The following is a 12,088-nucleotide window of genomic DNA, read 5'->3' on the forward strand; positions in this document are numbered from 1 at the left end:
AAAACATGCCCCCAACAACACATGGCCTACTGTCAAACGTTCCCACAGGTGTCCCGATGAAAACGGTACCTCACATGTGTGGGTGCACCTACCTGGCCGCCAAGGGGAAAGCCTAAAACACAATTAACCCCAAGTCTGTTTTCAGAGCGAAATCTCAGACATTCTGCCGACCGTCACAACGTACAGATATGGTCCTCGGGTGTCCAAGCTACCGAGGAAAACAGGGAACCCCATGCATTTCCGCAAAGAGGACACCCGTGGGAATCCACAGAGGTATGATTTGCGCACATCGCCCCAGACTTTTTTACCCAGACAGCCCCACAAAGTCCGAAATGTCGGGAAAAAACACTTTTTCCGCACATTTCGCTCGACGCACCCATCGAAACATGCCACAACAACACATGGCCTACCGTCACGCGTTCCCACAGGTGTCCCGATTAAAACGGTACCTCACATGTATGGGTGCACCTAACTGGCCGCCAAGGGGAAAGCCTAAAACACAATTAACGCCAAGTCTGTTTTCAGAGCGAAATCTCAGACATTCTGCCGACCGTCTCAACGTACAGATATGGTCCTCGGGTGTCCAAGCTACCGAGGAAAACAGGGAACCCCATGCATTTCCGAAAAGAGGACACCCCTGGGAATCCACAGAGGTATGATTTGCGCACATCGCCCCAGAATTTTTTACCCAGACAGCCCCACAAAGTCCGAAATGTCGGGAAAAAAACACTTTTTCCGCACATTTCGCTCGACGCACCCATCGAAATATGCCCCAACAACACATGGCCTACCTTCACGCGTTCCCACAGGTGTCCCGATGAAAATGGTACCTCATATGTGTGGGTGCACCTACCTGGCCGCCAAGGGGAAAGCCTAAAACACAAGTAACCCCAAGTCTGTTTTCAGAGGGAAATCTCAGACATTCTGCCGACCGGCACAACGTACAGATATGGGCCTCGGGTGTCCAAGCCACCGAGGAAAACAGGGAACCCCATGCATTTCCGAAAAGAGGACACCCGTGGGAATCCGCAGAGGTATGATTTGGGCACATCCCCCCAGATTTTATTACCCAGACAGCCCCGCAAAGTCCGAAATGTCGGGAAAAAAATGCCTTTTCCGCACATTTCGCTCGACGCACCCATCAAAACATGCCCCCAACAACACATGGCCTACTGTGAAACGTTCCCACAGGTGTCCCGATGAAAACGGTACCTCACATGTGTGGGTGCACCTACCTGGCCACCAAGGGGAAAGCCTAAAACACAATTAACCCCAAGTCTGTTTTCAGAGCGAAATCTCAGACATTCTGCCGACCGTCACAACGTACAGATATGGTCCTCGGGTGTCCAAGCTACCGAGGAAAACAGGGAACCCCATGCATTTCCAAAAAGAGGACACCCGTGGGAATCCACAGAGGTATGATTTGCGCACATCGCCCCAGACTTTTTTACCCAGACAGCCCCACAAAGTCCGAAATGTCGGGAAAAAAACACTTTTTCCGCACATTTCGCTCGACGCACCCATCGAAACATGCCCCAACAACACATGGCCTACCGTCACGCGTTCCCACAGGTGTCCCAGACAGCGCCGCAAAGTCCGAAATGTCGGGAAAAAAACACTTTTTCCGCACATTTCGCTCGACGCACCCATCGAAACATGCCCCAACAACACATGGCCTACCGTCACGCGTTCCCACAGGTGTCCCGATGAAAACGGTACCTCACATGTGTGGGTGCACCTACCTGGCCGCCAAGGGGAAAGCCTAAAACACAATTAACCCCAAGTCTGTTTTCAGAGCGAAATCTCAGACATTCTGCCGACCGTCACAACGTACAGATATGGTCCTCGGGTGTCCAAGCTACCGAGGAAAACAGGGAACCCCATGCATTTCCGAAAAGAGGACACCCCTGGGAATCCACAGAGGTATGATTTGCGCACATCGCCCCAGAATTTTTTACCCAGACAGCCCCACAAAGTCCGAAATGTCAGGAAAAAAACACTTTTTCCGCACATTTCGCTCGACGCAGAGGGAAATCTCAGACATTCTGCCAACCGGCACAACGTACAGATATGGGCCTCGGGTGTCCAAGCCACCAAGGAAAACAGGGAACCCCATGCATTTCCGAAAAGAGGACACCTGTGGGAATCCGCAGAGGTATGATTTGCACACATCGCCCCATATTTTATTACCCAGACAGCGCCGCAAAGTCCGAAATGTCGGGAAAAAAACACTTTTTCCGCACATTTCGCTCGACGCACCCATCGAAACATGCCCCAACAACACATGGCCTACCGTCACGCGTTCCCACAGGTGTCCCGATGAAAACGGTACCTCACATGTGTGGGTGCACCTACCTGGCCGCCAAGGGGAAAGCCTAAAACACAATTAACCCCAAGTCTGTTTTCAGAGCGAAATCTCAGACATTCTGCCGACCGTCACAACGTACAGATATGGTCCTCGGGTGTCCAAGCTACCGAGGAAAACAGGGAACCCCATGCATTTCCGAAAAGAGGACACCCCTGGGAATCCACAGAGGTATGATTTGCGCACATCGCCCCAGAATTTTTTACCCAGACAGCCCCACAAAGTCCGAAATGTCAGGAAAAAAACACTTTTTCCGCACATTTCGCTCGACGCACCCATCGAAACATGCCCCAACAACACATGGCCTACCGTCACGCGTTCCCACAGGTGTCCCGATGAAAACGGTACCTCATATGTGTGGGTGCACCTACCTGGCCGCCAAGGGGAAAGCCTAAAACACAAGTAACCCCAAGTCTGTTTTCAGAGGGAAATCTCAGACATTCTGCCGACCCGCACAACGTACAGATATGGGCCTCGGGTGTCCAAGCCAACAAGGAAAACGGGGAACCCCATGCATTTCCGAAATGAGGACACCCGTGGGAATACGCAGAGGTATGATTTGCACACATCGCCCCAGATTTTATTACCCAGACAGCGCCGCAAATTCCGAAAAGTCGGGAAAAAAACGCTATTTCCGCACATTTCGCTCGACGCACCCATCGAAACACACCCCCAACAACACATGGCCTACCGTCACACGTTACCACAGGTGTCCCGATGAAAACGGTACCTCACATGTGTGGGTAAACCTTCCTGGCCGCCAAGGGGAAAGCCTAAAACACAAGTAACCCCAAGTCTGTTTTCAGAGCGAAATCTGAGACATTCTGCCGACCGGCACAACGTACAGATATGGGCGTCGGGTGTCCAAGCCACCAAGGAAAACGGGGAACCTCATGCATTTCTGAAAAGAGGACACCCGTGGGAATCCACAGAGGTATGATTTGCGCACATCGCCCCAGAATTTTTTACCCAGACAGCCCCACAAAGTCCGAAATGTCGGGAAAAAAACACTTTTTCCGCACATTTCGCTCGACGCACCCATCGAAACATGCCCCCAACAACACATGTCCTACCGTCACGCGTTCCCACAGGTGTCCCGATGAAAACGGTACCTCACATGTGTGGGTGCACCTACCTGGCCGCCAAGGGGAAAGCCTAAAACACAAGTAACCCCAAGTCTGTTTTCAGAGCGAAATCTCAGTCATTCTGCCTACCGGCACAACGTACAGATATGGGCCTTGGGTGTCCAAGACACCAAGGAAAACGGGGAACCCCATGCATTTCCGAAAAGAGGTCACCCGTGGGAATCCGCAGAGGTATGATTTGCGCACATCGCCCCATATTTTATTACCCAGACAGCGCCGCAAAGTCCGAAATGTCGGGAAAAAAACGTCTTTTCTGCACATTTCGCTCGACGCACCCATCGAAACACATCCCCAACAACACATGGCCTACCGTCACACGTTCCCACAGGTGTCCCGATGAAAACGGTACCTCACATGTGTGGGTGCACCTACCTGGCCGCCAAGGGGAAATCCTAAAACACAAGTAACCCCAAGTCTGTTTTCAGAGGGAAATCTCAGACATTCTGCCAACCGGCACAACGTACAGATATGGGCCTCGGGTGTCCAAGCCACCAAGGAAAACAGAGAACCCCATGCATTTCCGAAAAGAGGTCACCCGTGGGAATCCGCAGAGGTATGATTTGCGCACATCGCCCCATATTTTATTACCCAGACAGCGCCGCAAAGTCCGAAATGTCGGGAAAAAAACGTCTTTTCTGCACATTTCGCTCGACGCACCCATCGAAACACATCCCCAACAACACATGGCCTACCGTCACACGTTCCCACAGGTGTCCCGATGAAAACGGTACCTCACATGTGTGGGTGCACCTACCTGGCTGCCAAGGGGAACTCCTAAAACACAAGTAACCCCAAGTCTGTTTTCAGAGGGAAATCTCAGACATTCTGCCGACTGGCACAACGTACAGATATGGGCCTCGGGTGTCCAAGCCACCAAGGAAAACAGGGAACCCCATGCATTTCCGAAAAGAGGACACCTGTGGGAATCCGCAGAGGTATGATTTGCACACATCGCCCCAGAATTTTTTACCCAGACAGCCCCACAAAGTCTGAAATGCCGGGAAAAAAACACTTTTTCCGCACATTTCACTCCACGCACCCATCGAAACATGCCCCCAACAACACATGGCCTACCATCACGCATTCCCACAGGTGTCCTGATGAAAACGGTACCTCACATGTGTGGGTGCACCTACCTGGCCGCCAAGGGGAAAGCCTAAAACACAAGTAACCCCAAGTCTGTTTTCAGAGCGAAATCTCAGACATTCTGACGACCGGCACAACGTACAGATATGGGCCTCGGGTGTCCAAGCCACCGAGGAAAACAGGGAACCCCATGCATTTCCGAAAAGAGGACACCCGTGGGAATCCGTAGAGGTATGATTTGCGCACATCGCCCCAGAATTTATTACCCAGACAGCGCCGCGAAGTCCGAAAAGTTGGGAAAAAAATGCTTTGTCCGCACATTTCGCTCGACGCACCCATCGAAACACAACCCCAACAACACATGGCCTACCGTCACACGTTCCCACAGGTGTCCCGATGAAAACAGAACCTCACATGTGTGGGTAAACCTACCTGGCCGCCAAGGGGAAAGCCTAAAACACAAGTAACCCCAAGTCTGTTTTCAGAGCGAAATCTCAGACATTCTGCCGACCGGCACAACGTACAGATATGGGCCTCGGGTGTCCAAGCCACCAAGGAAAACGGGGAACCCCATGCATTTCTGAAAAGAGGACACCCGTGGGAATCCGCAGAGGTATGATTTGCGCACATCGCCCCAGAATTTTTTACCCAGACAGCCCCACAAAGTCCGAAATGTCGGGAAAAAACACTTTTTCCGCACATTTCGCTCGACGCACCCATCGAAACATGCCCCAACAACACATGGCCTAACGTCACGCGTTCCCACAGGTGTCCCGATGAAAACGGTACCTCACATGTGTGGGTGCACCTACCTGGCCGCCAAGGGGAAAGCCTAAAACACAATAACCCCAAGTCTGTTTTCAGAGCGAAATCTCAGACATTCTGCCGACCGTCACAACGTACAGATATGGTCCTCGGGTGTCCAAGCTACCGAGGAAAACAGGGAACCCCATGCATTTCCGAAAAGAGGACACCCGTGGGAATCCACAGAGGTATGATTTGCGCACATCGCCCCAGAATTTTTTACCCAGACAGCCCCGCAAAGTCCGAAATGTCAGGAAAAAAATGCCTTTTCCGCACATTTCGCTCGACGCACCCATCGAAACATGCCCCCAACAACACATGGCCTACCGTCATGCGTTCCCACAGGTGTCCCGATGAAAACGGTACCTCACATGTGTGGGTGCACCTACCTGGCCGCCAAGGGGAAAGCCTAAAACACAAGTAACCCCAAGTCTGTTTTCAGAGCGAAATCTCAGACATTCTGCCGACCCGCACAACGTACAGATATGGGCCTCGGGTGTCCAAGCCACCAAGGAAAACGGGGAACCCCATGCATTTCCGAAATGAGGACACCCGTGGGAATACGCAGAGGTATGATTTGCACACATCGCCCCAGATTTTATTACCCAGACAGCGCCGCAAAGTCCGAAAAGTCGGGAAAAAAACGTTATTTCCGCACATTTCGCTCGACGCACCCATCGAAACACACCCCCAACAACACATGGCCTACCGTCACACGTTTCCACAGGTGTCCCGATGAAAACGGTACCTCACATGTGTGGGTGCACCTACCTGGCCGCCAAGGGGAAAGCCTAAAACACAAGTAACCCGAAGTCTGTTTTCAGAGCGAAATCTCAGACATTCTGCCGACCGGCACAACGTACAGATATGGGCCTCGGGTGTCCAAGCCACCAAGGAAAACAGGGAACCCCATGCATTTCCAAAAAGAGGACACCCGTGGGAATACGCAGAGGTATGATTTGCGCACATCCCCCCAGATTTTATTACCCAGACAGCGCCGCAAAGTCCGAAAAGTCGGGAAAAAAACGCTTTTTCTGCACATTTCGCTTGACGCACCCATGGAAACACACCCCCAACAACACATGGCCTACCGTAACACGTTCCCACAGGGGTCCCGATGAAAACGGTACCTCACATGTGTGGGTGCACCTACCTGGCTGCCAAGGGGAACTCCTAAAACACAAGTAACCCCAAGTCTGTTTTCAGAGGGAAATCTCAGACATTCTGCCGACTGGCACAACGTACAGATATGGGCCTCGGGTGTCCAAGCCACCAAGGAAAACAGGGAACCCCAGGCATTTCCGAAAAGAGGACACCCGTGGGAATCCGCAGAGGTATGATTTGCGCACATCGCCCCAGAATTTTTGACCCAGACAGCCCCACAATGTCTGAAATGCCGGGAAAAAAACACTTTTTCCGCACATTTCACTCGACGCACCCATTGAAACATGCCCCCAACAACACATGGCCTACCGTCACACGTTCCCACAGGTGTCCCGATGAAAACGGTACCTCACATGTGTGGTTGCACCTACCTGGCCGCCAAGGGGAAAGCCTAAAACACAAGTAACCCCAAGTCTGTTTTCAGAGCGAAATCTCAGACATTCTGGCGACCGGCACAATGTACAGATATGGGCCTCAGGTGTCCAAGCCACCGAGGAAAACAGGGAACCCCATGCATTTCCGAAAAGAGGACACCCGTGGGAATCCGTAGAGGTATGATTTGCGCACATCGCCCCAGAATTTATTACCCAGACAGCCCTGCAAATTCCGAAATGTGGGGAAAAAAACGCTTTTTCGCTCATTTCGCTCGACGCACCCATCGAAACACGCCCCCAACAACACATGGCCTACCGTCATGCGTTCCCACAGGTGTCTCGATGAAAACGGTACCTCACATGTGTGGGTGCACCTACCTGGCCGCCAAGGGGAAAGCCTAAAACACAAGTAACCCCAAGTCTGTTTTCAGAGCGAAATCTCAGACATTCTGCCGACCCGCACAACTTACAGATATGGGCCACGGGTGTCCAAGCCACCAAGGAAAACGGGGAACCCCATGCATTTCCGAAATGAGGACACCCGTGGGAATATGCAGAGGTATGATTTGCACACATCGCCCCAGATTTTATTACCCAGACAGCGCCGCAAAGTCCGAAAAGTCGGGAAAAAAATGCTATTTCCGCACATTTCGCTCGACGCACCCATCGAAACATGCCCCCAACAACACATGGCCTACCGTCATGCGTTCCCACAGGGGTCCCGATGAAAACGGTACCTCACATGTGTGGGTGCACCTACCTGGCTGCCAAGGGGAACTCCTAAAACACAAGTAACCCCAAGTCTGTTTTCAGAGGGAAATCTCAGACATTCTGCCGACTGGCACAACGTACAGATATGGGCCTCGGGTGTCCAAGCCACCAAGGAAAACAGGGAACCCCAGGCATTTCCGAAAAGAGGACACCCGTGGGAATCCGCAGAGGTATGATTTGCGCACATCGCCCCAGAATTTTTTACCCAGACAGCCCCACAATGTCTGAAATGCCGGGAAAAAAACACTTTTTCCGCACATTTCACTCGACGCACCCATTGAAACATGCCCCCAACAACACATGGCCTACCGTCACACGTTCCCACAGGTGTCCCGATGAAAACGGTACCTCACATGTGTGGTTGCACCTACCTGGCCGCCAAGGGGAAAGCCTAAAACACAAGTAACCCCAAGTCTGTTTTCAGAGCGAAATCTCAGACATTCTGGCGACCGGCACAACGTACAGATATGGGCCTCAGGTGTCCAAGCCACCGAGAAAACAGGGAACCCCATGCATTTCCGAAAAGAGGACACCCGTGGGAATCCGTAGAGGTATGATTTGCGCACATCGCCCCAGAATTTATTACCCAGACAGCCCTGCAAATTCCGAAATGTGGGGAAAAAAAAGCTTTTTCGCTCATTTCGCTCGACGCACCCATCGAAAAACGCCCCCAACAACACATGGCCTACCGTCATGCGTTCCCACAGGTGTCTCGATGAAAACGGTACCTCACATGTGTGGGTGCACCTACCTGGCCGCCAAGGGGAAAGCCTAAAACACAAGTAACCCCAAGTCTGTTTTCAGAGCGAAATCTCAGACATTCTGCCGACCCGCGCAACTTACAGATATGGGCCACGGGTGTCCAAGCCACCAAGGAAAACGGGGAACCCCATGCATTTCCGAAATGAGGACACCGTGGGAATACGCAGAGGTATGATTTGCACACATCGCCCCAGATTTTATTACCCAGACAGCGCTGCAAAGTCCGAAAAGTCGGGAAAAAAACGCTATTTCCGCACATTTTGCTCGACGCACCCATCGAAACACACCCCCAACAACACATGGCCTACCGTCACACGTTCCCACAGGTCTCCCGATGAAAACGGTACCTCACATGTGTGGGTAAACCTACCTGGCCGCCAAGGGGAAAGCCTAAAACACAAGTAACCCCAAGTCTGTTTTCAGAGCGAAATCTCAGACATTCTGCCGACCGGCACAACGTACAGATATGGGCCTCGGGTGTCCAAGCCACCAAGGAAAACGGGGAACCCCATGCATTTCCGAAAAGAGGACACCCGTGGGAATCCGCAGAGGTATGATTTGCGCACATCGCCCCAGAATTTTTTACCCAGACAGCCCTGCAAAGTCCAAAATGTCGGGAAAAAAACACTTTTTCCGCACATTTCGCTCGATGCACCCATCAAAACATGCCCCCAACAACACATGGCCTACTGTCAAACGTTCCCACAGGTGTCCCGATGAAAACGGTACCTCACATGTGTGGGTGCACCTACCTGGCCGCCAAGGGGAAAGCCTAAAACACAATTAACCCCAAGTCTGTTTTCAGAGCGAAATCTCAGACATTCTGCCGACCGTCACAACGTACAGATATGGTCCTCGGGTGTCCAAGCTACCGAGGAAAACAGGGAACCCCATGCATTTCCGCAAAGAGGACACCCGTGGGAATCCACAGAGGTATGATTTGCGCACATCGCCCCAGACTTTTTTACCCAGACAGCCCCACAAAGTCCGAAATGTCGGGAAAAAACACTTTTTCCGCACATTTCGCTCGACGCACCCATCGAAACATGCCACAACAACACATGGCCTACCGTCACGCGTTCCCACAGGTGTCCCGATTAAAACGGTACCTCACATGTATGGGTGCACCTACCTGGCCGCCAAGAGGAAAGCCTAAAACACAATTAACCCCAAGTCTGTTTTCAGAGCGAAATCTCAGACATTCTGCCGACCGTCTCAACGTACAGATATGGTCCTCGGGTGTCCAAGCTACCGAGGAAAACAGGGAACCCCATGCATTTCCGAAAAGAGGACACCCCTGGGAATCCACAGAGGTATGATTTGCACACATCGCCCCAGAATTTTTTACCCAGACAGCCCCACAAAGTCCGAAATGTCAGGAAAAAAACACTTTTTCCGCACATTTCGCTCGACGCACCCATCGAAACATGCCCCAACAACACATGGCCTACCGTCACGCGTTCCCACAGGTGTCCCGATGAAAATGGTACCTCATATGTGTGGGTGCACCTACCTGGCCGCCAAGGGGAAAGCCTAAAACACAAGTAACCCCAAGTCTGTTTTCAGAGGGAAATCTCAGACATTCTGCCGACCGGCACAACGTACAGATATGGGCCTCGGGTGTCCAAGCCACCGAGGAAAACAGGGAACCCCATGCATTTCCGAAAAGAGGACACCCGTGGGAATCCGCAGAGGTATGATTTGGGCACATCCCCCCAGATTTTATTACCCAGACAGCCCCGCAAAGTCCGAAATGTCGGGAAAAAAATGCCTTTTCCGCACATTTCGCTCGACGCACCCATCAAAACATGCCCCCAACAACACATGGCCTACTGTGAAACGTTCCCACAGGTGTCCCGATGAAAACGGTACCTCACATGTGTGGGTGCACCTACCTGGCCACCAAGGGGAAAGCCTAAAACACAATTAACCCCAAGTCTGTTTTCAGAGCGAAATCTCAGACATTCTGCCGACCGTCACAACGTACAGATATGGTCCTCGGGTGTCCAAGCTACCGAGGAAAACAGGGAACCCCATGCATTTCCAAAAAGAGGACACCCGTGGGAATCCACAGAGGTATGATTTGCGCACATCGCCCCAGACTTTTTTACCCAGACAGCCCCACAAAGTCCGAAATGTCGGGAAAAAAACACTTTTTCCGCACATTTCGCTCGACGCACCCATCGAAACATGCCCCAACAACACATGGCCTACCGTCACGCGTTCCCACAGGTGTCCCGATGAAAACGGTACCTCACATGTGTGGGTGCACCTACCTGGCCGCCAAGGGGAAAGCCTAAAACACAATTAACCCCAAGTCTGTTTTCAGAGCGAAATCTCAGACATTCTGCCGACCGTCACAACATACAGATATGGTCCTCGGGTGTCCAAGCTACCGAGGAAAACAGGGAACCCCATGCATTTCCGAAAAGAGGACACCCCTGGGAATCCACAGAGGTATGATTTGCGCACATCGCCCCAGAATTTTTTACCCAGACAGCCCCACAAAGTCCGAAATGTCAGGAAAAAAACACTTTTTCCGCACATTTCGCTCGACGCACCCATCGAAACATGCCCCAACAACACATGGCCTACCGTCACGCGTTCCCACAGGTGTCCCGATGAAAACAGTACCTCATATGTGTGGGTGCACCTACCTGGCCGCCAAGGGGAAAGCCTAAAACACAAGTAACCCCAAGTCTGTTTTCAGAGGGAAATCTCAGACATTCTGCCGACCCGCACAACGTACAGATATGGGCCTCGGGTGTCCAAGCCAACAAGGAAAACGGGGAACCCCATGCATTTCCGAAATGAGGACACCCGTGGGAATACGCAGAGGTATGATTTGCACACATCGCCCCAGATTTTATTACCTAGACAGCGCCGCAAATTCCGAAAAGTCGGGAAAAAAACGCTATTTCCGCACATTTCGCTCGACGCACCCATCAAAACACACCCCCAACAACACATGTCCTACCGTCACGCGTTCCCACAGGTGTCCCGATGAAAACGGTACCTCACATGTGTGGGTGCACCTACCTGGCCGCCAAGGGGAAAGCCTAAAACACAAGTAACCCCAAGTCTGTTTTCAGAGCGAAATCTCAGTCATTCTGCCGACCGGCACAACGTACAGATATGGGCCTTGGGTGTCCAAGCCACCAAGGAAAACAGAGAACCCCATGCATTTCCGAAAAGAGGACACCCGTGGGAATCCGCAGAGGTATGATTTGCGCACATCGCCCCAGATTTCATTACCCAGACAGCACGGCAAAGTCCGAAAAGTCGGGAAAAAAATGCTTTTTCCGCACATTTCGCTTGACGCACCCATCAAAACACACCCCCAACAACACATGGCCTACTGTAACACGTTCCCACAGGTGTCCCGATGAAAACGGTACCTCACATGTGTGGGTGCACCTACCTGGCTGCCAAGGGGAACTCCTAAAACACAAGTAACCCCAAGTCTGTTTTCAGAGGGAAATCTCAGACATTCTGCCGACTGGCACAACGTACAGATATGGGCCTCGGGTGTCCAAGCCACCAAGGAAAACAGGGAACCCCATGCATTTCCGAAAAGAGGACACCCGTGGGAATCCGCAGAGGTATGATTTGCACAC

Source organism: Ambystoma mexicanum, chromosome 8 (genome assembly GCF_040938575.1).
Source record: "Ambystoma mexicanum isolate Mex_15411 chromosome 8, UKY_AmexF1_1, whole genome shotgun sequence".
NCBI lineage: Eukaryota > Metazoa > Chordata > Amphibia > Caudata > Ambystomatidae > Ambystoma > Ambystoma mexicanum.